The 23655-nt window shown below is 41.0% G+C and overlaps 1 long non-coding RNA gene across 2 annotated transcripts in view; it reads left to right on the forward strand.

Moving 5' to 3' along the window:
- Positions 1–14911, forward strand: part of LOC119918340 — a 33750-nt gene extending 18839 nt beyond the window's left edge. The window contains exons 4-6 of one of the 2 annotated variants that reach the window (XR_005447425.1): positions 12013–12067; positions 12233–12322; positions 14379–14911. This is a non-coding gene — a long non-coding RNA (uncharacterized LOC119918340). Of the gene's footprint in view, positions 1–12012; positions 12068–12227; positions 12323–14378 lie in introns of both variants that reach the window. The other variant, XR_005447424.1, reaches the window with a different exon arrangement.
- The last annotated feature ends 8744 nt before the right edge of the window (positions 14912–23655 follow it).

The raw sequence follows: 23655 nt of genomic DNA on the forward strand, positions 1-23655 counted from the left end.
TTTTGAATACCAGTTTAATTGAATTGAACTGGTAATCACTCAGACACAACTGTGTTAGTAAAAGGAAACATCTCTCTCCAAAAAGAAAAATCTGATGAACTATTATAAAAAGGTATCAAGTAGCAAGTGCCAAACTGCATTAGCAAAGTCTAATAACATGCCTGTTACTAAATAACAAAACCATTATGTGTTAACTGAAATATAACATGCAATATTACATATCCAGCACTCCCAAAGTCAGTTTGTCGATTGACTAATTGAGTAATTATTTCAGATTTAGTGTGCCTGTGCTGTGTTCTCAACCTGGCAGGCTGTGACTTGCCAGTATCAAGTTGTCAGGGAATTAGCTGAAGCTGTTTGGGCCCCAACAGCCAAAAGTGACTCCCCTCCTACTGCTTCCACTGGTCTCTAACATTTGAATTATATCAAAGCACAGCTTTGTTGAAAACTCACCTCTGATTGGCCAGTAAAGGCTAAGTGAGTCCTTAGATACCAATCTGTGAAGGGGTCTAATACCTTTTGTTGATTTATAGTCAGATCTGTGGTGACAATCACTGCTTAGTTGGTGGACAGAAATATTCACAGTATTATGTTGTCCTCTCTGTGTTAGAGGTAGTTCTATGAGCTGCTCAGCATATGTTAGCACAAAGACTGGAAGTGAGCTTTTCCTCAATAAACAGAAAATGAGTTTTAAACAATTTATTAGTTTTCATAATAGTTTAAGTAATGCAAAAATGCAGAAATATCACTGTTTCCAGCTTCCAACACACTAAACAGAGCTTATAAATTTATCTTGAAATTAATTTTTTAATTTGTTGTTGATGTGGTATTTATATTTAATAATTTGAGCATCCATTTCCACCAAATGTTTCTCGTATATTCATACCATGCTTACATTTGACTTTATGCATTCATCCGTGACAACCTACAATGAGTGTAACAATAAGCTTAATTTCCGAGCAACATCATAAACAAAATGAGTTTTGAGATCATGGGTTATATATGAGTTGATTTTATTATCCCTAACAGGGCAACATGGGATCAACATTATAATACAACCAAAAACACAACACTGTCCTACAAAGGTGAAAAGTAGTAGTTGTATTTCGTTTTTCAAGGGCCAAAGTTAAAATGTTCCTTCATGAATGTATGACTCTGACTGACTCCAGTTCGCCCTCTACCAGACAGCCACAGATATGGATTTTGGAAGATAAGCGATCAGAGGTCAGGGTCAGGACTCAGGTACAGTACTGCACCCTGAGAGTTGCTAACTTCAGGAAGGTGGATACCTGCTAAAGGAGATTAAATCTGGAAAACATGACTGAATTCTGCATTAGCTTTCAGTTATGTAACGCTTTATGCTTACCGATTTTTAAAAAAACAAATTTTCCCTTACATATTATTCAGATAGAAATTGTTTTCATCCATGTATACATCAGGAGGTTGAAGTCAGTCAAAAACTGTTAAAGCTAACATTCCACTGAAGTGAATCTTGATTCAATGATTACAACCTTCCCAAGTCGCCTCTTGATTAATAACTCACTTAAAAGCATGACTCTCCTGCGCCCTCCGCCCCTTTGCTGTTTCTTCCTCTCCAAAGCATTTTCTCATAAAGCAGACAGAAGATCAATAGCACTTATAATCTGATGGTGTTTTGAGGTCTTCTTATTTCAATTACATGACATTTGGTGAATATCGCCTTGAAATGTTGTTTTACTGTTGTAGTAATGAAGGAGGAGGATAACAGCTCTCTCCTCCCTTCCCTTCTTCCGTCTTGGTATGACAACATTCAGGTCTCAAGTGCTAATCAATGGGATGTTGAACTTAAGTTTCAATCTGATTGAAATATTAAAGTAAATCTGTTTGGGACAAAGTTTCAAACCTGACTTCAATCTCCCAAGGGCAGTAACATTTTCACATCAGCCAATACAAATGAAGTTTACATTTACACCAATTCTGTCAGCAACTATGGCTTTTACTGTTATGGGGTCTATAGGAGAATAACTGGAAAGTAAAATGGATTGATTAATAATTTAAAAATATACATTTAAAAGTAAAACTCTCCAAATGGAGTTTGTCATAGAAAGTCATTGGAAATTGGCCGACCAATTAATGTAAGCTATGTAATGATTAGCTAATCAAACAGCAAACTGATTAGTTACCAGTTAAACCGCGGAGATATAAACCATGTTTAAACATTTCATATAGACGGCCAGGTTTGCCTGTCTCTGCCACACCACGACGCAGGGTAACTTATTTAACCGACATGTAGCTACAAGGGAACAAGATGTTAAGTTAGGTACTTACTTTATAGTGTAGGTATTTTTTTTTTTTTTTAAGATTTAAGATAAATGGTGCACACAAAAGCTTTTTGTGGGATATTTCTGGGATGGCAAAAAGTCCCCCCAAATTTTAGACTTCAGAAAAACAAAACTCAAACAAAATGACCCTACCCTGTTTTTGATCAGCTAGATAATTCCCTGACATCACGTGACAACCACATGATGACAAATTAAAAATGAAAACTGAACGGAAATTGACAAACAACCTTTATACAAACATGGAGATTAATATTGATTCAAAGGTGGTGTCAAAACACTGCAGAGTCTCCCGACTGGAGAATGAAATGGGGAAACGATGCTGTAGATGTGGAGGGGGTTTGAGAGAAAACAACCACCAATTCTGTCCTCTTTCTAAGTGTCCTTAAGTGATGATAAAACAGATGTAATTTTCAGAACCCAACCAGGATCATTTTATCTGTTTTCAGTCAATATATAATAAGGAGCTTCTACATAATTTCAACAGTGGATCATTTCATCAGAAAGACACTCTAGGGATTTCACCATGCTGCTGATGCTGTGTACACGAGGGGTACCCAGCAAACAATCACCAAACTAAATAATTTACTGGCTGTACTAGAATAGTTGTGAATTGATTAAAGGTGATTGAGATGATATGTCTGCCATGAAAATCACCCTTTGGACTAATGTTGTAATATAAAAATCCTAAATATATTAGCTGTGTGTTTTTAGAGATGTATGTGACTGTCCGTATAGTTTGGCACAGTCCTGATTCATAACCTGTGGATGCATTACAGTCCAGATAGCATTCATGTTCAGGTGTCTGTTGTATACCAAAATGTGGGAAATTTACATAAAACATACAATACAAAACAGTAGAGGCCACAAATGTTACAGTTGTTGTCACTTGGGCACTAGATGCATTTTCAGATCCATTTTTCTTTTTTGCTATGAAAAGACGAAGAGGCCAGAGGCCGGATTACTAAAAGATGATACGTTACACGATGTGAATCATTCCACATAAATCGCATGGATGGAAAATAAACCTGTTTATGTCTGAAAGGTGTTCTCCATCAAATGCCCCCCTCAGTTTGGATGGGAATGATAGCGCTTCATATTCTGCTCCGCAGCGTGATGTGATGTGATTTCGCCTGGCAAGCAGGATGCAAACAGTATTAGGAGAAAACAATTTGGTGCAATTTGGCGTTGAGTCTGCCGTCCAGCTGCTTGTTACGGTTCACGTGTGTGGTGTATGGAGAGAGTTGGAAGCCTGCACAGGGCTGAGCTCTGTGAATTCAGCCTCCCGCTGCAGTGAAATGGATCATCAGCTGAGGTCCCCATTTCTCAACACATTTACTCAACAGGGTCTCCATGCTGAATCCCAAATGCCAGCAGCTGCTGTAGTCTGGTCTGGCCTTGCTTGGGTGGTCCTATTAATTTGCATCACGGATGTGTTTTGTCAAACTTAAAGTTCTAGGGGCTTGTGTCTTTGGGGTGAGTAAATCTTTGACTGTCAGGGCTGTTTTTTCTATTTCCTGGCCCGAATCTATTCAGGTGAATGCGCACACTGTGCTGTACTTGCTTTTGACAAGTTCTGTTTCTCTCATTGCACGAGTAGTTTAGCTGTTTGGAATGAATGAAATGTACAGATATATCCATTCATGTACACCTATGTGCAAAGTTAAAGGCCCCATGCACCTACGGGTCACTAACACAAGTGTTTTCATTCCTTAGTCCTCGTCTCAGGACTCTGTGGGCATGTACAGACAGTGCTGCCTCACTCTGTTAGTTCTGTTTTTGTTAGCAGTAGTATGACATTTGGTGAGGCGTGGAACAATATTTTGATGAGCAGGATCCCAATGTGTTTGTATCTCGCATTGAGGACACTTGTACTGTGCAACACACACGCACACTTTTCACAGAGTAGTTCTGGACCGTTCCCAACGATTCCCACCACGTGCAAGGACTTGGCGAAACAGGCAAGGGAAAACTTCCTTTTAGCAGGTGAAAAACTTGAACAGAACCGTGAGTTAGGGTGGGCAGCCATCTGCCTCGACCGGTTTGGGGGGAGGGAGAGAGAGAGGGACGAGAAAGCACAAAATTACGGAGGAAGGAAGAAGTCAAGTTAGTAACATGCATTTATGGGATAAGAATGCATACAGACAGAGAGGAATAGAGAGGAGCTCAGTGCATCATGGGAAATCCCCCGGCAGTCTAGGCCTATAGCAGCATAACTAAGGGATGGCTCAGGACTCACCTGAGCCAGTCCTAACTATAAGCTTTATCAAAGAGGAAAGTCTTAAGCCTACTCTTAAATGTGGAGATGGTGTCTGCCTCCTGAACCCAAACTGGAACCTGGTTCCACAGGAGAGGAGCTTGATAGCTGAACGCTCTGGCTCCTAGTCTACTTTTGGAGACTCTAGGAATCACAAGTAACCCTGCATTCTGGGAGCGCAGTGCTCTAGGGTGAAAAGGTACTTTGAGCTCTTTAAGATAAAGATGGTGGCTGACCAATAGGGGCTTTGTAGGTGAGCAGAAGGATGTTGAATTCTACTCTGGATTTTTCAGGGAGCCAGTGCAGAGAAGCTAAGAAAGGAAAAACGTGATTTCTTTTCCTGGTTCCTGTCAGGACACGTGCTGCAGCATTCTGGATCAATTGGAAGTCTTGAGGGACTCATTCGGACAGCATCATAATAAGGAAAGAGTGTTTGCCTGAGCTGTTTTCCCCTTCGAACCCCACATGTCCTTCCTTCCTTCCTCCTCTCCTTTGGTTTTCTTACTTTGACTTGTAGCCAGGTCCTCCACAGTGCTGACAGCAGATAATGGCTGAATCACGCTGTAAAATCACTCAGTGAAATCTTCATCTCTCTTCTTAAACACTTTTGTTATTCCTTCACCCAAAACCACATCAACTATCAATCTGGACTCAAAGGAATCACTTGCTAGAGCTTTTGCCATGCCAGTATGACCCTTGACCTCTTTTCAAACAGAAAATGTAAAATCATTTAAATAATATTTTTGAACAAGGAACTGAGGCTTATTCTACTGTTGCCCTCCATGCAAGCTGCTCTGAAAATGGCACTGGCTGAACGCCCAGAATGTGTATATAAAAGATGTAGTCTTTCTTTTTTCTGCAGTCTGCCAGTCAAGGCTCACCTATTGGTACAAACAGGTGAGCAGAAACTTTTCAGTCCTTCACCTCTGGCAAAACATCAATTCTTTCATTTCATGTTGTTGCTACAGTAGAAGTGTATGTACGTTTATGAGCTCTGCAGCTACAATGAAAGATATTCTGCAGAGGTTAACTGAAAAATGCTAACATGACTTTTGATTTTGAGAAATGAAAATGTGTTAATAGCCGGTCTAGTTAAGTGCCTCCCTCTGGCTCTACATGTGACAGACACCAGGCTGACTCAGTGCTGATTCTACATCAGTTTTTCAGGTATCATACATACTACTCTGAAGCAAATTTCATTAAACGCGGCTGAACTTTAATCCTTAGCTCCCGTGTGTTGATGTAAATTGAAGCAGACATTTAACCACACAGCTGATGCAGCTGCAGAGACGGAACTTCTCACCAAATCATCAAAAGACTCTCTGGTTGATTAAACAGATTAGAAGCTACTCCCTTAGCATTTAGATGTCTGATTTAAAGGAAGCGCCCCTGTAAATAAAATTAGCTTTTCATATTTATTGGGGGTTTAGTCACATGCAGCTTCTAAAATACTTTCTTCGGAGCGGCGGAGACAGCAGCTACATCAGCAGCAGCAGCCTGTGAGGTGAAAAAGATGGTCCTCTAATAAGATTTGTCAAAGGTGCACATCAAGAGCACACTCAAAAATGTTTACTGCCTTTTTTTTAAAGAACACAATTTTGAAGCTTATCAAGCGTGACCTACATACCAAAAATATGCTTAGAGATGTTGAGTTGTGGGACAGCAGTCCAGTAAAATCTCTGACATCTGGAGCCGAAGCACCGCCTTTCAGTGGGGCTTTATTGGCATGGGCAGACCTCTAGATGACTCTTATTATCTTGCTCTGCAAAGGTAAATTAGATTGTGCACTGTAATCTCACCAATTTAGGTTAAACTTAACACACAATCAATCGCAAATTTTCCGAGGTCTGGTCGGTTCCTTCAGACTTGATTGATTCTCCTCAGTAGCCTGGATCATCAGGTTTGAATTTTCATCTTGATTTTTGGTGTCTGAATGTCATCAATGTAATTTAATTGAGAGAGAGAGATTATTTTTTGTACCTGATTTAGATTAGCCCGCGACCCGACCCCGGATAAGCGGATGAAGCTGGATGGATTTAGATTAGAATTTGACAGTAGTTAATTTAAAATTGAAGGTAAATGTTTTATTTGGTCTTGTGAACCCTTGAAAAACAACCTTGAAATCAAGTTTTTGAAATATTACAACCTGAAAGTGCCTTATGGAAATGTCAAAGAGGGGAGTTCAAAACACACAAAGTCAGACTTATTCAGTAGTGGTTACATTTCAACGTAAATTTTTTTTTTTTTTTTTTTTGCTTCCAAAAGCTTTTTCTTCATTTTTAACAAAGAACTAGATGCTCTTGAGCTTTAGAGCTAGATATAAGCGTACTTAAATAATTCATATAATGTAATTATACTGTCAGTTTGTCTATTTGATAAATATGCTGTATTCTTTTGAACATTAATAGTGGTATTCTATGTTTTTTCCTCAGTGGCAATGACGCACAATTTGCACAGAGTATTTACTTGCGTTTTAAGGTGCGGTGTGCAGGGACATTTGGGTGCAGTGTGGAGGACAATGTGCGTAAACTTCACTTTTGGCAAATTCTGCTGTTTGGCCAGAGAAAAGCAGGTTGGAGGTTTTTCCTTTGTGTTTGACAAGTAGCTTTGGAAAAACACAAAATCAGGAAATGTTGCTGACACCAACCAGTCCTCATGTTATCATACATGACTACTGTTCTGCACTTACTCACTTCTGGCAGGTGTTGTACATGGAACTCAGTCGTGACCTGAGGGCACAAAACTAAAGCTAGAAGGCAGAGAGGTTATTGGGGGTGTGTGTGTGTGTGTGTGTGGGGGGGGGGGGGGTAGGGGACAAGAAGTCAGGAGAAGTAGTAAAGCTTATCGCATCTCTCTGGCTGTATAGATCGTGAAGCACAGGCATGAAGAACTCGGGGTGAGATGAGAGGTTGTGTTGAAATTATGCTCAGAATTTCAATGGAGGAGAACGGGCTGCTGTGGTGTCTTTGTGTGTGTGTCTTGGTTGGGGAGGTGGTGGTACAGGAAGAAGTAAAAAGAATCTGATGTTTGAGGAGAGGACAGCAAGGAGAGAAAAAGAAAGCGAGGAAATGCAATACACAGTACAGTGTCACATTCTGCCTGTCGGCCATGTTTAAGTTTAGTTCCCTGTTGCTGTCCTGTTTAGTTTAAACTTCAGCAGTTTAGCAGTTGGTCCATGTTTTCTGTCTGTGGTTTTGGTTCCTGGTCTTGTGTTCTCTGTTCAGTCTTGTGTATTCCCTTGTTCATTTACTGGTTCTGTTTAGCTCACTTTGAACCTGTCTGTCATGTATTCTGTGTAGCCTTGTTTATTATGTTATTCATCCGCATCTTTAAGTTTACTTAGTATCTGTCTTGTGTCTAGCTCTGCATCTCAGCCCTGTGTCCTAGTCCTGTGTCTCAGTTCATGTCTTAGTGTTTACTTCTGGTCTGTGTACTTGTGTGTTCTGGGTTAACTGTCTCTCTGCCTGCCTTATTAACCTGATCCCGGTCACCTGTGTTGCTCCCATGTGTGCATATATACTTATTTGTTTCCTCAGTCTGTGTCCGGTCATTGTTGTATGAATACACTGTGTTGTGTCGTGTGATGAGTTTCCTGTCGTTTTTGGATTTTGCCGGCCTCCAACCTGTAAGCCTTGTGCCTTGCCGTTGTGGATTAAAATCCTTTGAACTGAATCTCTGCTCTGGTGTCTTGCGTTTGGGCTCTCACCTCCTCTGCGCTCAACCACAAAACCCTGACATACAGTTTATATATATCAGGCCTTGTAGACAAGTTGCATGCACTCTGCAGTTTTACTCGGAAAGTTTTTATAACTAAATCCTCTGAAGAGTGGCCTCTTGCCTCCTGGTGCATATATTAGGGAGGTATTTATGTTAACTCCAAGTTTGCCTTTGGTTAGTTAGGCCTTTTAAGTGTGCATTTACCCTTCCACTGCACTTCTTCAGAACAGCTTATCAGATTGTCAGACAACTTCAGAAACCCCCGCACCTTTCTGACGCAGGAATTGGGCTGCACCATGAATCGTTTATGGAGAGACTGTCTCAAAGTGTGTGCTGTTATCCCAATTTGTGTGATTATTACGTCTCACCCCTCTCTATGATGGCAGGCTTTTTGCTCTGCCTTCGGGTGTGGCCCTTCGGGTATAAACGCTTGACATTTACTTCAGGCCTGTGCTGCCAGGTGACCTGTCTGTATTCCAACGGTGCTTCAAAGCAGAACTCAGGGTGACTCTGTGATTTATCTCAGAGAGAGCAGAACAGATAAGCTAAAGGCTTGAGGAAGCAGTTTGGGAACAGCCTATTAAATGATAATAGGTGCTATCAGGGAAAGTAGATTCGGGAGTCTAACTGCAACTATGCGAATTCGTCTCCTGCATTTCAATGTTCAGAGGGAACCTGAAGTTCCATTGTACATTTTAGAGCAGGAGGCAGATGCGCTCTGTGTTGTTCAGAACAGATAAATGGCTGGAGGCTGTCAAGAGGATTTTAATATATATACCCAACACTGTTGCTGTCATGTCCAGTGGCCAGTTAGGGCCCTCTGTCTATTCAAGCAAAAGGGAGCAGGGAGAAAACAGGATAAAATATGTTTTTTCCTTAATAATTAACACTGAACAGATTGAGGTGTAGATCTATGAATATTTCACAAAGTGCTGCTGTACTGTCAAACTCTTCATTTTCTCAGAACTCTTTTGTAACATTAAAAAATAATACGCCATTATTTAAAAAAATATGATCAGTGTAATTCCATATAAAATTGTGTCACCAGAGGAAACAATTAAATTGATCAAGAAATTGAGCCTGTTCTGTCAGTACCTTCTGACTCAGAAAGGGATTTTACATTGCTTTGAAGTGTTCATGGGTATAGTTATGAAATTGCATGTGTTCTTTCTTCTGATCTTTAGGTTGGATTAATAGAGTTTGGGGAAAGGTGTGGTTAGCAACAGGCCAGGAGTAAGGACCAACAACAAAAAAACCTAGTCGGCGCTTGAACTCTACTGAGCTAGACGACCACTGCAGCAGAGGCAATGATCTGGCGACGAGTGGGAGTTGAGCCTGGATAGATGTACCGCTGAGGGGAAGGTGTGTGTAGGCCGGGAGATGATGGGCTGACAGCAGACAGGTGTGCCAGAGGAGACCATGCCTGCACAAAAACATAGACACAGCAGCACTTTGAACACAGGGGAGGGGAGTACACGAGACAACACTGGAGGCCCCAACAATGAGCTGAAGGACGTTAAAATGCTCTGTAAATCATTTTCTGTGGGTCTTTTCTCCACATGCGACCTCTTCCGTGTCACAGTTGTTTGATCGATTGTTGACATAAAAAAACTTAAGACATGTATGGTTAAGTTATTTTTGATTGTTACCATGCAACAATTGTCACATATACATGTTGCGAAATTCATTCTCTGCATTTAACCCATCCCTCAAGGGAGCAGTGGGCAGCCGCTATGCAGGGCTCGGGGTCCAACTCCAGATCTATATCAGTGTGGAGTATATGGAAACCGGAGCACCCGGAGGAAACCCATGCAGACACGGGAAGAACATGCTAACTCCACACAGAAAGGCCGGGATGACCGGGGTTTGAACCTGGGACCTTCTTGCTGTGAGGCCACAGTGCTATCCCCTGGACCTGGAATTCAGGACCACATACTATTGTGATCAGAGCATTGTGTGTTTGGTTATAGTTATGTACTTTTGTTATGTACAGTTAAACCACTGTGGATGTAATAGATGGCCTCTGACATCAGAGGGTGGGTGGAGTCATCAGTCTCATGGCTCATGGATGAACAGCCTCCAGTAGGTATGCAGGTATATACTGGTCCCTGAGGCTTTGCACAGCCTCAAGTCACGTAGGCACCCCAGGACAGTGGTGGCCTTTGGGGCTTGTCGGTGCCTGCGACCTTCAACCATCGGTCTCGGGCTGGGCGGTAAAGATGTATTATTTAACTGCTGGATTCAGGGAGAGAGGACAAAGAAAACAGATATGAACTGAAGCTCCCCAGCACACTTTCCAATAACCTAGGATCTCATTGAAATGCAGGCAACAAACAACATTTTGTACCTGATTGTGAGTCTGTGAAAGGTGTGTGTATATATATATGTAACTCTGCCATGTGCTATTTAGGCTTGTGGTAGAGAAGCGAGAGGAAAACAGAGCACTCGGGTATCGAGACGAAGGAGTGGGAGGAGAGGATGAGTGTAGGTGACACATACATATACTTTAAACCAACCTAAAAGCAAGAGTCCCATCAACTGAAATGTAGAGTTACCAGTCAGCAACCTCTGCCTTAACAGAAAGTACTTTTTGGGCACTGTGCACTGTGCAGAGCCAGTCTCTGGTCCACACTAATGCGGAGAAACATGGACGTAGTGTCCGTGACATCACCTCAAGTTTCTGAAGAGCCACTGTGAAGTTCAGTGTGGGAGACAGTGCCCGACTCTGGCTAATCCAAATTGGGAAAGAAGTGGAGCTGAGGCGGGCGGAACGCAGCTTGGTTGCTGCAGCTAACCACCTCAGAGCGCACCCACCTGTCACCCAATGTGGCCACGGCCTGAATTAGGCATAACTTTAAGCCTTAATATAATTTAAATGGGTAGTTATCCTGCTCAGATTGTTTAATTGAATATTTTTAATGGTGTGAACAGGTAAAATTATCTGGTAATTCAAGATCTCAGGACCCATCAGATTTACAGACTGTATGAACTCTCACATGCCTGTCAAAAGACTGTACAGTGTTCTAAAATGTTCTTTTTAATAACAGAATTTTTTTCAAGCTGACTGGATGATGGATGGATGGTGGTGGCCACAATTTTTGAGGGAACTTAAATCCTGCCCTGTTTGTACAGATTGTGAAAACAAATTTCATCCACTGAGGACAATAAAGAATGAATCTGAATCTAATATAAAACAGACCACACCTTGGGAACATGTTTAGAAAAGCAGAATGGACTAAAAAATGTTCCCTTAACTTTACAGATTTACTTGCATATGATTTCTGTTGTACACAGTAAGTTATCTTCTTTTATTATCTGAGTTAATTAAAAAGGTTACTAAAGATACCAAGAACCACCCTAATGATATTAATAGTAACGTATCTTTCATATAATCTTTAATTTCAGGAGTGTATGCCTGCATTTGTCTCTCATTTCCTTGTTGCTTGTATATTGTGATAAATATCTGTGTGCTGAAAAGGGACAACATAAAACACAACTTCCTCATTAATCTTGCAAATAATAGTTTTATGATATTACAGATTGAGCTCAGCAACATAAGGAACAAATGGAGCCACATAATGCCATAAATTCATTTCCTCATCTTCACTGGCAGTGTTTCAAATGAATATGACACACAATTTGCAAGTGCTATGGGGCTGATTTTTTTTTTTTTTTTAGCTTGTTGCTTTTATTTCTTGATTTGTTGTGGATTTGTTTCAGTTCATTACCCTGACCTGATGGCAGTGGATGTGATAACTCAGCTATGACAGATAAGGTCATTATTTTATATCCCTGTTTTTTCTTAAACATGTTAAATATGTATATATTTATGAGTTCTGTCAGCCTGTGGAGAATATTTATTTTAATTTTCAGAAAATGGAGAGTGCACTGTAGAAAATGGAAAGATTAAAAAAATGTTTGCCTTTATTTAATAGAACAGCTTGATTAGAGAGACAGGAAATGCGAGAGAGAGAGCGGGGATGCCATGCTGGTGTATGTGCGCTTGTAAATGGTGCACATGCTCCACCAGGTGAGCTAACTGGCGCCCCGTACATTTGATTTATTTAACATGCATGTGATATTCTCTCATGTAGGAGTTCAAACCAATAAAAACCCTTCAGGACAGAGAACAAATTTCTGGATGTTAAATTGATAGTGAGCCAAACGTTCCTTACAAACATGACACCAGTCAGCCTGATTGGTCTATTCCAAATATTGCACTTTTAAAAACTATAACTACCTCTTTACATCAATGAGATGACAATATAACATATCATGTCTGTCAAATATGGGAGTCATTTTTATGTGAAAGTCACAACTGTGGACTAGAAACATTTGTCTAGACAAATAGCTTGAATGGTGTCATGGTAACATAAAGGAAGCAGCGACACAAAGTAAAACGTGCACAGAGACATATTAAATGTGTGCCTAGCTCCCCTTATTAAGATTTCTGTAGTCAATTTGCTGAAGAGATTCTTCTCATGTCAATTAGTTTATAAAAGTTATTTTCTAAACAAAAAAAACTCATACAACCATCAGATTAGCCCTCCGTCTCGCTATATATATATATATATATATATATATATAATTTTTTTTTTTTTTGAGAATTTCGTACATGCCAACTGCATGGATACAAGATCAATAATAATAATAATAATAATTAATAATAATAAATCCTACAAGAACTTTATTCCTCTCTGATGAAAGCACATTTTTCAGTTTGCCCTTCAGACCCTGCTGCTGCAGTCAGTTTGTAAAGCATCCTATAAAAGAGCCCAGAAGGGTTCAAAATGGTTCATTCTATAATACTGTCATATCATAACCCCCATCCAACATAGCCGAAATTGCTTTTATTTATTACACATAAACTTTTGATATATACCTTTTGTCGTTCTTGGCTCTATCTCAAGGCCCGCCAAGATTTCTGCCCAGCAAAGGGCACAGCAAAAATAGCTGCACATCAGTCCTTGGCCCCATATATATGTGATTTATGGATTTTATTTAAAATTTGTAAATAAATATTTGTGTAAAAATAAACCAAAGAGGTGGGAATGTAGCAGTTCTGTCCCTACTGAGATGGAGGGTTGAGGTCAAGACAACAGAAACTAATTTTTGGCTCCTGGCTCGAGCTCAAGGGGTGTAAAAATCTCTGTGTAGGCTGCAGCATCAAAATACGCATTTAACATCAGTCAGAAGAAGTACGTTTGGGAAGCCCGGGATGCTGTCCTGCTAAAGTGTTAAAAAAAAAAAAAAGTGTCAAACCAGAGAGCTGCTGGTTTAAGATTCCACAATAAGCGGGTTGCCTGTTAATTGGAAAGGTCGGCGGTTCAAATCCCCTGCCCCAGTTTGTCCCTGGTGGCTGTTCCACTAGTGTGTGAATGTTAGTTTCTGTTTGAGCACTTAGGCTCAGTGAGTGAATGTAGTGTAAAAGACTAGAAAGGCGCTATACAAATACGAGCATTTACATGCTCACAGGCACATAAAGCGGTATCAACGATCCTGGCAAACGACCCCACAGAGGTCAAAAAGCTTCCCTACCAGTCAGTCAGAACTAAAGAAATCTCTTGGATGTGGGACGAAACATCTTCGAGGAGGTAGAGGGAGGAGGTAGAGGGAGGAGGTAGAGGGAGGAGGAGTAGGTTTTTCCATGTCTGACATGGAAATCCCTTGCCTTAGGATGGATAGAGACACATATGGACCCCCATTTCGGTCACCTGCACCCTTAGTATTTTTTCTTCTTATAGGGCTAAGCACTCCTCTGTGTTGTGTATGTGGGGCCAGTGGGCAAATAAAAAGTACGTCTTAGTCTACAATTGTCACAAATGTTGATTTACACTGAATCGTCAACATACAGGTATTGCTGTTAAAACTTGCATGATTCACATCTCACTCACAAAGTTAATATTAATATTTTGCTGACAAAATTATTTTACTTTCTAATCTGTGTTGAGAATGACAAAAATGATTATATCAGTCCATCTTAGATAATAAGACCGTTATAATAATTTAATTTATTTGTAGGTTAAAAACGAATTTGGATTAATTCCCCTGAAAACACTGTTAATTTTTTTTTTTCTTGTTTGCAGTGCAACCCATCTCTCAAGGACCACTGTGGCAGTCCCAAGCCTGTCCCAGACCCTACAAAACAAGGAAAACCCTTCCCATAGGCCGCCACTATCAGGGACTTGGGTTACAACACCGCCCCCTCGTGTCCAGCCGAGTAGTTGCACTCTCTTCTCCGAGTTCTTCAGGCTTCTGTCGCTTTCTCTCAGCCTCAGAAGAGTTTTGTCTCCTGTAGGTACCCGTCCTGTCGCACACCCCTCTCTAGGATCTTTTCCTGACTCTTATAAAGCCTTTCCTAAACTAGACCCTCGGCACTTCCACTCCGTCATGGTGGAATCAGGTCGGAGTCACCCTCACAGCCACTCACTGCTACCATAGGTCTATCAAACAAACAGCTGTATTAAGATTCAGGAATGATATTGAGGGAAAGCGTGTGTTTTGCAATGACGAAACTGAAACCATTTGTCATTTATTTAATTATTATAAATGTACCAAATTATTTGGGTTAGATTTATAATATTTCTTTAAGACATTGATTTGGTTCAGCTGTTAATCTATGAAAAGAGATATTATCATATTTGATTTTTTAAGACTTCATATTTTGAACCTTGTTATCTTTATATGGAAAATATTACATTCACAAATACAAATGGTCCTAACACAAATACATTTCACAATAGAAATCAAACATATTACATTATATTGAAGCATTATATGGTCTGAAGAATAGTGAAGCAATTAAAATAGTTAAAATGTGTAAAGATTTAATCTTTCTTTAATGCCTTTGTTGCTTGTTAAGTGATACCCCTATGTATGTAGTTGTCATGTTCTATTCAGTCGTTTTATGCTACTCTTGTTTTGGCTGAAGATTTTCATATGAGATGAACAAGATTCAGACAAGAGCTTTTTAAAAATAAAATTAAACACAATATAACCTTTAGGCTGTGTTGTTAACCTGTGTATGGTGAGGCAGAAATGTTAGTGTAGTTTCGGAATTAAAAAAAGCTACATGTTTATGGGCGTAGTGACATGTAACTCATATTTGAAGAAAGGGTCCTCCATCGTGCAACAAGGGGTGTGACACACCGTCAACAAGCCAGCACCAATGCTCACTCAGCGCTGGGGGGTTTAATAACCCACCACCACTCCGCCCTCATTGGTTTCGGTGGGCGCTGAATGTGGCGAACCCTTCTCATGAACGCACAAAAGTATTTGTTTCACTATTACATAAGCTTTATTAAAAGCAGCAGGCTAGTTAGGCATATAATTCCTTGCAATAAAACTGATTCTGATTTGCAATGCAGTGAGAGGGGGTCATGGGCAGATGTACAGACAATTGCAGTACTGCTATTTTAAGACTCAATGAGAAAAAGAGAACCATAAGTATAAAGAACTGCAGTACATGCTGTGCTTAATGTATATAGTTTGCATCATTTGAGAGCAGAAGTTAGGATCTGAAACTACAGTTGCCACACATCTGTACTACCCATGTGCATCTCCATCACTGAGGCTGATGCAATATGCAAGATTCTCAGTCATCCAGGTCATAGTTATAAGACGTCTTTGCCTCTCATTCGAGGGGCTTCTTCAGTTCTCTTTAGAGAGGAGGAATCTATCCAATAAAGAATTATTGGTCACATTTCTAAATAGTTGAGGAATATGGCCCCTATTAATAATTGTATTTAAATAAATTGGATTTTACTGCAAAGATGTGAGAAATGATGCATCAAGAGTTCATCCCAAACCGTAACCAGTGAACACTATTTTTATCGGGGCAATTGCATCTTGAACTTTTCTGCCGGTGCACTGATGCAAATTGGTGAATCTTACCATCCCCATTCAGTACTGCCATGTTCCTTACAGTTTGACCCTGTATTGAGTTGCTTCAGTGTGAAATAATTTTTGAACAACCTCTAAAGCATAGTTCCACTCCCTTCCTGGGAGAATGGCTGAATCGACCCGGCTGTGTTATGTTAAATATTTGCTTTTTGTACAGACTCTGTTAAAGGTTGAATCAAAATGAATTTGGTGCAAATTTGGAATGTGTGTGTGTGTGTGTGTGTGAGGGCAGGAAAACCACACCCAATTTTTTATGTGCACCACAATTCAGAAGTTTTCATCCAAGAGCCTTCACCTCTGGCAAAATTGTTAATGCTTTCATATCATGTTGTTGCTACAGAGGAAGTACATGTATGAACATGAACACTGCAGCTACCGTGAAACACATTCTGGGGAGGTTAACTGAAAAATGCCGACCTGACTTTTGATGTTGAGAATTGAAAATGTTTTAAATTGAGATGAGTGGCTCCCTTTCATGTAGGCATGACTCTACCTGTGACAGTCACCGGGGTGCATGACTCTACATCACTTGTGCAGGTATCATACATAAGACCTGAGGCAGATTTCATTAAACACGGCTGAACTTTAATCCTTAGCTCCTGTGTGGTTTTGATGTAAATTGAAGCAGACATTTAACTGCAGCTGCAGATATGGACCTTCTCACTAAATCATCAAAAGACTGGTTGAGTTAACAGATTAGAAGCTACCCCCTTAGCATTTAGAGGTTTGATTCAAATGAAGTGCTCTCTAACAGACACGTGCAGAGGGGGGTGCGCTGGGTGCTTTAGCACCTGCGCATTTGCCCAAAGTGCTCTTTTGTCAACGCAAAATGTCCTTAATTTATTTATTTTTTAAATTTGTGAAGGCCTGCCCAATCAAACTATTAGTAAAGTGAATTAATAATTTTGCAGTAAATAAACTGACCCACATGATGACCTTTCACCTGATGACCTCATCCGTGACGAGCCCTCCCGTTCAGACACAGTTAGCTTACCTTTGATTCCGCCGGTAAGCGGGGTTTGCCACAATGTGCTTGTTGTGGGTTGTTGGATGTATTTTACAAGAAAGATGCAAAGAGAGCATACACAGTTGTATGTTGCTGTGTGTCGCTTGCAGAAGTAACTTTAGCTGCTAACACTAACAGCTAATGTTACTTAGATAAACAAAGGTGTTCTGTTCACTTCGTTCTTGCTGTCGAGAGTTGTAATCTTTTTAAGTAATTTGACTAAAACATTTTCACTTGAACTAGGATTATTTACGGTAACTTAAAGGTTTTCAGGTTCAAAATCTTATTTAGGGGTTGTACCAGAACAGGTTTGCATGGTTTTATTTTCAAAAAACACCTTATTTTTTGTCATACTGCACATTGCTGCAGCTCCTCTTTTCACCCTGTGTTGAACGCTTCGTTTTAACTACAGTTTTGCTTTTTTTTTGGGGGGGGGACGGCTGGACTACAAACAAGCTGTTTTCAAGCAGTTCAGAGCAGTGTTTTCTGTGGGAGATGGGAACTCCCTTTGGGGTGGACTTTGGGCTTTTTCACTTTGCAAACCTATTACATGCACAAAAAAGTTACGCAACTCAATAAAGGAGAGGGGAAAAGCCAAAAAAGCACAATATGACCTCTTTAATATAAGCCTTGTGCCTTAAAATAATTATAACAAAATTGGTAAAACAGGCTGCACTGCACCAATACTGATACTTATTAATCCGACTTATAGCCAATTCATCAGCCCTTTTTTAAAATTATCATTAAATTCAGAACAGTATTGGAATAGATTTACATTTTAACGTCAACAGTAATGTTTACAACCGCAAAACTACTATAAAAACTCAATAACTGGAAATACATATAAAAATGTCAGGGGTATACTCTGACAACCTAGCAGTCATCAAGATAATCAACAAAGGTCACTCCAATCCCCCATACATCATGCCGTTCATGAGCCACCTAAACTGGCACTGCGTTACTCACCAATATGTTCTTCACGCAGCTCACGTATCTGGTCATTTCAATGCCATTGCTGACTCGCTTTTTCATTTTGCATTCCAGAAGCTCAGAATCTTGGTCCCCCCCATGCAGATACCCACCCAAACACCAGTTCCTCCATTTTTGGTGCTGATGTTCAACATGTAAATCCTGCCCTAATAACCCTGATCATTAACAGTATAGCACCCTCAACCCACGACCAGTACACCATAACCTTCTTGTTGTTTGATCCTTTCACCTTGACCATTTTAATTTCCTACGACCATTCCATGATCAAATACATACCATCAAAGTTTGCCATAGCAGCAATAACCTTTTCTTCTAACTCCCAACTGGAAGCCCTGGCCTTACCTCTAAACATCCCCAGATAATTTATGTCTCAGAGGCCTTCTACATCAAGAGCTAGCCCCAAATCCTTGCAGCCTTCCTCTTAACCCAGACTTGCCGTCACTCTGCATCTACATCATCAGATAGGGATACTTGTTGCTCAGACCTCTGATATCTGGAAATCTCCACCTCCAACTGTCATGACCGCATTTAAGGCTTTTAATTTCTCAGCTGACACCATGGTATCTTACTGAAAGCGAACTAAAACCAATCAATCCATCAGCTTACCCCGACTTTTACTTCAAACTCCAATCATCGCTGAACCCTTTCAAAAACCAAACTTTGTTCAATTCCAGAGCATAACCAAGACAAACTCTCCATCTCTGATTTGGATATGGCTACTCAATTCTGGTGCCACCAGAATACACTCATTATCCAGCACTTCTCTTCTCTTCAGGGTTGGAGCCAACACCTCGGTCTCCTGCAATGTCATCACAGAGTACAAATCACGGGCCGCTGGTCCTCCCAAGTGTATCTCCGCTACATTCATTCAGATCTCAAAGATCTGCTCAATCTTGTCTCGAGTAACTTTGGATTTAGGGGTACATTGTACCATGGTGCTATGGTGGATACCCCACAACACAGCAGCAAACCAAAGAAGAGTAAAATTAGTAGTTAGCTAGTTAAGTTACTGAAGAGGGAAATTAAACTCAAAGCTTGCTAAAGACTTAATTTAGCTTGGTTGCTAATAGATAAGTTCACACACTTTATTCAGTAGATGTAATTGTACCTACAGCTTTCATCGGGATCTGATAATTGCTAAGATACTAATCGTTTTCCAGCAGACTACTGAAAATATAAACCTACAGGGAGGCAAAGGCCAATGGTAGTATTAGTATTTTTCACCAAAGTACAGTTGTTTTGAACAACAAATGTATTGTCTTTCTGCGCATTAATTGTCAATTAACTTTTCATGTCTGAGACCTTGAGGTATGCTTTGCATATCAAAAAATTTGTGTATCATTAAAAATAACTGTTGTCAATACACCATTGTTTTATCTGTGTCACAGGGGTGCAGTGTTTGGTAATGTTAATGGGTCATAAAGGGGATATTGTTTTGCACTTAATAGCTTCTGGTAGGGATCACACATGGCATTCAGTCGTAAAGTGAGGACACAAAGATGGAACTGGAGCAGGAAGGCTGAAAGGTAGTTGGGTTTGTGTGTGTAGGGCAGGGGGAGAGAGGAGTGACAGTACCAGAGGAGAATTAATAAAGCTTCTTATTGCATCTCCTTCGGCTGTATTGATCATGAAGCTGCACACCAGGTGAAGAATGAATGTGAGATGAGAAGTTGTGATGAAATGACGCTCCAAATTTAAATGGAATACTGGATTGTGTGCTGGTGGTACAAGAAAAAAGGACTCAAGCATGAAATCAGATGCAGCACCAAGGCATAAGGAAGTGGGTAAAGAAGAAGGATGGGGTTAAACTGAGGAGAGGGCAGCAAGGCAGGAGAAAGAGGGGGGGGTTAAGGCTAACTTTTTTTCACATTGCACTGGTGCTCCAGAGGCTGAAAGTTTTGTAGCACAGGCCACAAAATTGTAGCATTGTAGTATAAAACGTCTGTTACCATCTCTTAAAAACACCCACAGGTAGTGCAGTTCATCATCTAAACAGGCATGTAACTGGCAAAAGACATTAATGTTGCATAGATGGCACACCAAATCCGAACCTTAAAGAAAAGAAAAAGATTTGTTGTTATTTGCCCATAATGGTAAATTGCAGGGACGTACAACTATGTACAAAACATCTATTATGCTTCAAATGAGCAGGGATGGAAAGAGACACTTCAGCAGTAGAAAAAAATATCACAAAGGCACATGGAGGTGCAACACACTGTTAAAATGTTTTTAACTTCATCTGAAGAGTGAGTTCAGTGAGGTTGGTGTTGTCCTCACATGTCTGGACAGCATTCCGCAAGTTTTGAGCTACTTCATTCTCAAAGCATATTATAACCAGTCCGTAGATGCTCTGTCCCACTGCGCTCCTCAAATCCACGCTGAAGTCACCTGGAGGATCCACCACCAGCATATTAGCATTAGTATTTTGCCAGACCCAGCATGTGTCTGTAAGTCAATGCTCCTGCTCTGCACTCCTGCCGCCTGATGCCAGCCTCCAGGCATAATCTCTTATTCATGGGCCTGTGCCAACCTGCAGCTGAATCTTTTGGTGCCAGGTGCCTTTCCTGACCTCCAGTCTCATCGCCGCCCTCAAGATCTGCCTGAGCTCTCCTGCTCCGCCCGGCCCTGTTCTTCACTTCCCAGTCTCCTTGTCTCCTGTAAGTGATGTCCGTGTCTCTGTCCTGAACTTTGTCGGATACTGTCCAGTTAACTCTATTTTGTCTGATGTTGGTCCTATTTTGGGTTGCCCCCAGACCTTTTAGGAGGGGGCCAGCCCAAAAGTGGCCATGTCCACTTTCTAAACCACTCCCAGACCTTGAGGAGGGGGCATGTTTATTAGAGACCGGCAGACAGGTGCTATTATATTTATTTGATATTGGAAAAAATATGGGGACCCAGCCGTGTCCACCCCATGCTGTCCCCTATCTGTGTGGAGTTTGCAGGTTCTGCGTGGGTTCTCTCCGGGTGCTCTGGCTTGTCCAAAGACATGCGGCCTAGGTTAATTGGGGAATCTAAATTGTCCTTAGGTGTGTGTGTGTGTGACTGGTTGTTTGTCTATGTGTGGTCCTGTGATGGACTGTCCAGGGTGTACCCCGCCCTACGCCCGATGTCAGCTGGGATTGGCTCTAGCATATATATATATACACACGTATTCAGGTTGCAGCCATGACTTGTGTTCTTAAAATAGTATTAGCAGGGATTAATGGTCTGTCACAAGCTTGAATTATCTTCTACACGGGTACTGGTGAAATTTTTAAACTCTAAAAATCAGTGCCAATCCCTCTTTCTCAATCTCAGCAGGGGACAGTGTCCGTGAGGATAAAGCAATAAGGCACTCTTCACCTGTTGGCATTTGATGTTGAATGATGGCTCCGATGCTGTCTGCCACCAAATCACAAGCCAGTCTGAGGGTTACATCTGGATCACAGTGCACCAGGATCTTTTCATTTGTCAGCAATTCCTTGCACTCGTGAAAAGCCTTTTTCTCCCACCTTCTCCACTCCTATGGCATCTAGTCATTCAGTAGCCTGAGGACCAAGCACAGTGCTTTGGTTAGGCATGAATCTCCCATAGTAATTCACTAGACCTAGGAAAGCTCTCATCTCGTTCACACATATGGGGGCTGGTGGATCTTTGATTGCTTTTTATTTTGTCTGGGGAAGGATGGATGGATGTCCCAGCTGTTCAACACAAAGTATTGAGTTTTTTGCAAACTCACACTTTTGACTCTCAATCAGCTCTCCTGCCGCCTGTGTTCCTGTGCATTTATTCCTGTGACGAGCAGATTGTTTGGATAAACCATGATATCAGAATCTTTCAAGAAAAGATGAATGATGCTGAACTCACCCAAAAGCCAGTCTGTTGTAGACAAATAACGCTCTGTGTGTTCATGGTCAACAGCTTCTTTGACTCATCAAGAAGTGTATGCTGAGGCAAGGTCAGTCTTTGAGAATAGTGTTCCTCAATCTGAAGGGTATGTCTCGGTAGTGGCAGCCTGATTCACTGTCAGTTTGTAATTTCCACAAAACCGGATGCTGTTGTCCTTTTATTTCCATTATGTTTAACTGGCGTGAATATGTTGTACTCCAGTCTGTCCAATTCTGCATCCACTCGTGCCTTCATGGCAAATGGCAGCGGCTGGCTTTTGTAAGGCTTTGGGTAGTTCACCAAAACTGTTTTTTTGACATCAAGCAGAGTGCAGTATATCTTGAAACACCTCAGAGTGCAGCTCCTGCAAACCCTCTATTCACCACATTCACATGGTGGCCATTTTCTGCTGACATCGGAAGGATAATCTTGTACTTCTGTGTCCAAGGTTGCATGTCGTATAAACGTGCTGCCATGGATGGGAAAAATCCAGGGGACATTGGGCCATATTTCAAGATACAACATAGTTGATAACCCATTAGCATTCATCCCTTCCTATAACTCAAATATTTAATACTTCAGAAAAAGCCACTGTACTTTTGGAAAAGGTTTACTGGGAATCATAATTTCCACAGTTATAATTTCTTTCTTTTCTGAATTTGCTTTTGATGTGTTGACAGCTTGATAGGGTGTCCTAACCTCAATTAAAAGTCAGTGTGTGTATATATAAAACTAACTGAATTGAAAACCAGAGAAAGAGAAGAACAGAAATAACAGAGATAGCAAGTAAAGAGAAATCAGACCCACAGTAGACTTTCTAAGAACTTCATTAAAATGCAGGATAAAGTAATGGAGGATTTATGAGTTTGTTTAGAGAGACAGCAGGAAAACTCACTTAGAGACAAAGTAAAAGGAGGGGAGAGCGAGGGCACAGATAGCAGAAAGAAAGTGACAGGATATTCTTTGTACAACATTTGACCCTTGAGATGTGTACACACAAACAGAATTGATCATGAAATAAAGCGGTCTTCAAAATAATCCGGACCTGCCATGACTCTACTACCAAATCTTGTTTACTCATAGAAATGTTCCAGTTTTCCCAAGATAGTACGTTGTGGTGTATGTGTCTCAAGCTGTGGAAGAGGTGGTGTAGGAGGAAGGAGAGGAGGAGGAGAGGTGAAGGACTTGGCATGCTCACTCTCTGGTGAGCCAGTGTGAGCCCACATGAACAGAACACCACAGTTCTAATACAGGCTGTATCAACTCAAACATCCCTGCCAAGCTCCCAAGCATGGTTGTGCTGATGACTTTTAAATTCATGTATATCACTCAAAAACAAGAGGGAAGAGGAGATAGAAGTGTAATGGTGCTTTCAGACCAAAAGTGAAACAACGTTCTGGGCGGTGAGTTTACAAAGTCAATGCAAAGACGCGTAGAGCCGCGATTTCCTGTCGGGCAGCGCGAAGCAAAGAAGTCGCATGACGCTGAGTCGCGATAGCCTATCAGTGTTGAGATTGTCCTATGTCACAGAGGCTTCAGAGCGTTGCGTGGAGAGGACCAGGCAGAGCGGGGGGATTGAAAATCTGCTGGCCGGCTGA

This window comes from Micropterus salmoides, unplaced genomic scaffold, assembly GCF_014851395.1.
Source record: "Micropterus salmoides isolate LMB-PRFRI ecotype aquatic unplaced genomic scaffold, ASM1485139v1 Ms_hic_scaffold_23, whole genome shotgun sequence".
Lineage (NCBI taxonomy): Eukaryota > Metazoa > Chordata > Actinopteri > Centrarchiformes > Centrarchidae > Micropterus > Micropterus salmoides.